General features: G+C 40.3%; 1 non-coding gene across 1 annotated transcript; it reads left to right on the forward strand.

Annotated features, from left to right (window-relative positions):
• Positions 1 to 4832: 4832 nt before the first annotated feature.
• Positions 4833 to 4938, forward strand: LOC145606361 (small nucleolar RNA R71). Its single transcript, XR_014105260.1, has one exon. It is a non-coding gene; the product is annotated as a small nucleolar RNA R71 (small nucleolar RNA).
• The last annotated feature ends 201 nt before the right edge of the window (positions 4939 to 5139 follow it).

Below are 5139 nucleotides of genomic sequence, written 5' to 3' on the forward strand. Positions count from 1 at the left end.
ATGCCGGAAGGACTTGGGAACATGCAACACATTGTTGGCAATCCTAGCCAAAGAAGTCAAGCTGGGGTTAGGCAAGTAGCACCAATGCTCGTTGCCCCTAAGCCACTCATATCTCCCTTCGCTAAAGCCCTTGGAGATAAATTGGATTTGACCCAATTGTTGCATATCGAGGTAGATAGAAGCTGCATCCCCGATCTCCTTACAAAATGGGAGATAATCATTGAGGCGAAGGCGAGTCAATAGCCTAGTTACCATGCCCCCACATGGGATCTCTCCCGTCCTCCTCTTGCGAAGATCCAAACAATATTGGGCAAAGATATATCCCAAGTTCAACCGGACCACATAATCTGGGCGGGTAGACAACCAAAGGACCTTGAGCTCCAATTTACTCAACTTCCCCATTTCTTGTTTGGGGGACAAAACATAGCCCAAAAGACGGTGTACAACCCTAAGGCAAGGTTGGTACACCTCTGAGATCTTAGCCCTTTTGGTGATAAACTCATTACCACCTGAGATGTCTTCCCACCATGAGTGTTGATCATACTCCGGGAAGATGTAGTGTTCAACGTTGACAATATCCCCATGGGGATCAAAATCTAGAGCGGCGTTGAACTCGTCCAATGATTGGTCGAAGATGTGGTTGAACAATTGGAAACACACCCTATATACCCCTCCTACGGGTACAAGCTCTAAGGTAGCCAAGAACTTCAAAGTAGGCTCCTTATAGGTGCGGTATGCATCGGTGATGAAAGAACCCAATCTGAGATTTAGAAGCAACGACCGCACATCATTATCAATACCCAACTTCAGCATATCGGGTTGGAAGTAGTGGCGGGTTTGTTTTAGGATTCTTTCATCCTTCAAGTTTTGGTAGAAGGTCTTTTGTTTGTCGGTGAAGTTTTTCTTTTTGGGAAGAGAGGTTGGGGGTCGTGTTTGAGTGGAGGAAGGGTTGGAAGTACTAGGCCTAGAAGATGTACTAGGCCTAGAGGAGGTACTTGGGCGAGGAGGTTCATCGATGCTAACATCGGTTTTCCGCTTCTTGGTGAGTTTCTTGAGGTATTTAGACATTTTGAAAGGCTAAGAAGATCACCAACAACCAACAAGTAGCAAAACCAATGAACCAAGAATACCACACCCAAATTCACCACTTACTACCAAAATCACCAAACTCCAAATTCACACTTCTTTTCAATCAAACCAATTCCAAACCAATCAACAACACCAATAATCCAAGAAAAACTCCTTTTCAACAATCCAAGAACAACCACAAGACCAATACCAAAATCACCATATACTACCAATACTCCAAAAATTCAACTCACAAGATTTCAACCAAAAATGATGAGAATCACTACAAAATCAACAAACAACACAATGTTATGCAAAATCAATCAACAAATATCACCAAATCACAATCAATATCAAGATCAAGCATCAAAAATCACAAAATCAATACTACACTATTCATGGTCATACAAATTTTCAATCTATGCAAATTTATGATACAAATGGCAAAATTAAAGTAAGGATTAGTGATTATACCATAAAAGAAGCAAGATTAACCAATTTTGAGCAAGCAATTTGAATCCTCAAAGAAAGCCCCAAATTCGGTCACCAAGAGTAGGAGAGAGAGTGAGTGAAATTTGGGTCAATTTGTGAGGAATTTGTAGTGTAGAAAGCTTTGTGAGTGATTTTAATTGAAATTGGAGTGATTTTGGTGAGGATTTGAATGATTGTTGATGATGAATGAAGGAGTTAGAGGTGCGCACAAGAGGGTTTGGAGGAGGGAAATGCCGTGAGGAAGATAAGGGGAAGTGATGAAATGAAAGGAAAAAGGAGGAGAAAGAAGATAAAGGCTCGGCCAGTCAGGTACGGCCGCACAAAACCGGTGTGCGCCCGCACACGCAGGCTGTGCGCCCGCACCACCCTCGTGTGCGGCCGCACATCCCTGTGCGTGCCCCTTCCTTCTTTTTTCTCAAAAATTTGATACTTACTGCCTATTTTGGTGCACACATGAATCATGATGGTGATGAGGAACAACATAGGAAGTAGCTAAAATCATTTTCAAAGCCCTCAAAGTTGAAAATTCATGTGCTCACCACAAAAATTCACTAAGTATCAATTTCCTCCAACTTTCAAAACATGAATTTCCTATCTTACCTCTCTAAAATTCTTACCCTTTTACCTCAAATTTCGATTAGAATCGAACAAAATGTGATTTGTGCCATGAACACCTTCTATTCATCATGCATACTTGTAGAATTCCAATCCCGCAAAAGGACATCCTAAAAATCCAATCAAGTAGAAAAGTGAAAGAAAAGACATAGTAATAAAAGAAACAAAAATAAGAAAATTCAAAAATCAAAGAGAAAGGTTAGAAACTCCGGGTTGCCTCTCGGGAAGCGCTTGCTTAAGGTCCTAAGCTCGACCCTTCCTCCAAATCATGGAGGATTAAAGAACACCACCTTCTTCAAGGTAGTTGATAGAGCAAAATCTTCTTCAATTTTGAGCAACTTCTCATCGTTGCTTAATGAAACTTTCACAAAATTCTTTTCAAATTCTTCTTTTTCCTTTCTCAACTTCTTTCTTTTTCTTGCTTTCTTCGAGTCAGGGGCCTTTTTCTTCGGCTTGACTTCAACATCTTTAATCATGGAAGCTTTCTCTTCATCTTGAGAATTAATCTTGAACCAATTTGGAAACTCAATTTCTTTCTCATCCCTTGGCTTTTGAATTACAAATTCTTCTTCACTAACATCATTAAGACTTGCACAAACATCATCAACAATCTCAAAAACATCGTTAGTAGAAGAATCAATCATGCACATATCATCAATGGAACGAGAAAGACTAGCACATGCTATATCTTGCACACAAGATAAGGACTCATGCATTGGCTTCAACTTAAAACTCTCTTCCAATTTTCCACATCTCAAAGTGATTTGACCTCCCTTCACATCTATTAAAGCTCCCGAGGTGGCTAAGAAAGGCCTCCCTAAAATGATTGGAATATGTTCATCCTCCTCAATCTCCAAAACAACAAAATCCACGGGAAAGACAAACTCTCCAGTCTTTAAAGGAACATCATCAATTCTTCCCTTAGGAAGCTTAATAGAGCGATCGGCCAATTGAAGTGTTATATTAGATGGTTGAAGCTCACCTAGATCAAGCCTTTTGAAAACCGAAAAGGGCATAATACTCACATTAGCCCCTAGATCACACAAAGCATTCTCAAAAACCATTTTCTTAATTTGACAAGGGATTGAAAAATTCCCCGGATCTTCCATCTTCTCCGGAAGCTCACCATGGATAAGAGCACTAAAACACTTCCCTCCTTCCACCGAACTACCCTCATCAAAATCTTCCTTCTCCTCTAGTATCTCCTTAAGGAACTTGGAGTACTAGGCATGTCGGGAATTGGCTCGGTAGATGGTGTGGAATCATGAACATCCTTAAGAACTTCAAGGAACTTCCCAAATTTCTCATCCATTTTGAATCTCAAATATTTTTGGGGATATGCTAGATCGGGAAATCTCTCTACCTCACTCATCTTTTCAACAACACACTCTTCTTTTTTCTCAACCTCACAATAAATTTCCTTGGACTCAACCCTCTCCACTTCATTCTCCTTAGCACCACTCTCATCTCTTCCCTCTTTTGAACAAGAAACTCCCTCATCAAAATCATTTCCACCACTCGTGGCAATAGAGTACACGGGTTTCTTTGGTTCAATACCTTGGGAAGGCAAAGATGAAGGACTAGCAAAATCCTTAATAGTGCTTGCTAATTGGGTAATTTGAGTCTCAAGCATCTTATTGTGGGTCATCATCTCATTGAATTTCTTATCACTAACCGCCATATAGGTGTTAATGATCTTGGTTTGATTATCAATCAACTCCTCCAGAGTAGTCCTAGGAGAAGAAGGTTGTGAATAGGAATTTTCACCTTGAGTTTTTGGAACAAAATCGGGTGGGGGACCTCTTTGAGCGTTGTTTTGAAAATTTCCCCTTCCTTGATTGTTCCAAATACCCCTATTTTGATTTGAACCATAACCTTGATTATGGTTACCACCACCATGATTATGGTTACCATTACCTTGGTTATGATTTACATAACCTTGGTTTTGATTACCATAATTTTGGCTTTGATTACCATAATTTTGGCTTTGATTTTGGCCACTATAACCTTGGTTATGGTTACCACGAGAACCTTGATTCCCTTGGTTCCTATAACCACCATTATGATTATAGTTGTCAAAATTGCCTTGGTTTTGGTAATTCCTATTCCATTGGCCTCTTTGATTATCAAACCTTTGAACATTGTTGCTTGACACAAAATTAACATGTTCACACTCATTGTTGTCAAATTCATCAACACATTCATTGTTGCAATTGCTAGAATCATGGTCATATGATCCACATACATCACAAAACAAACATCCCATAGGCATATTATGTGAAGTAGAAGGAGTTTGAGAGTTAGAAGAAGTACCTCTCCCCTTAATTTGGGAGGGAAGACTTGGAGCTTGGGAAGAGGAAGAAACACTCTCCAACTTGGCCTTGATCACCGTCATCTCCTTTCCCAAGTTTGTCATTTGAGAGGAAAGATTGTTGATGGCATTGAGATGGTCCACCGAATACAACGAAGATTGCTTACTTGAAGAATGTCTTTCCCCATCTTGCCAATCTCTATAGTAAGTCACCACATCCTCTATTATGTCCACAACTTCTTCTTCGGTTTTGTTCATGATTGGACCACCGGCCCCTCCATCAAGGCGTGCCTTGCCTTGAGGACTCAAACCACCGTAGAAGATTTGGATCAATTGATATGTTGGAATTCCGTGGTGAGGACACTCTCTTTGGTACTCCTTGAATCTCTCCCATGCCTCATAAATACTCTCATTTGGCTTTTGCTTGAATCCTTGAATTAAAGCTCTTGCCTCCGCCGTTTTCTTTTGAGGATAGAAACGGGACAAGAAAGCTTTAGTAACATCATCCCATGTTCTCAATGAATTGGGCTTCACCTCTTTGTCTAGCCATTCCAAAGACCTTCCTAAGAGAGAGAAAGGGAACAACTTAAGGCGGATGAATTCTTGAGACACTCCATTAACCTTGATCGTGTTACAATATTTTTCAAACTCCT

This window comes from Chenopodium album, chromosome 22 (genome assembly GCF_948465745.1).
Source record: "Chenopodium album chromosome 22, dcCheAlbu1.1, whole genome shotgun sequence".
NCBI lineage: Eukaryota > Viridiplantae > Streptophyta > Magnoliopsida > Caryophyllales > Amaranthaceae > Chenopodium > Chenopodium album.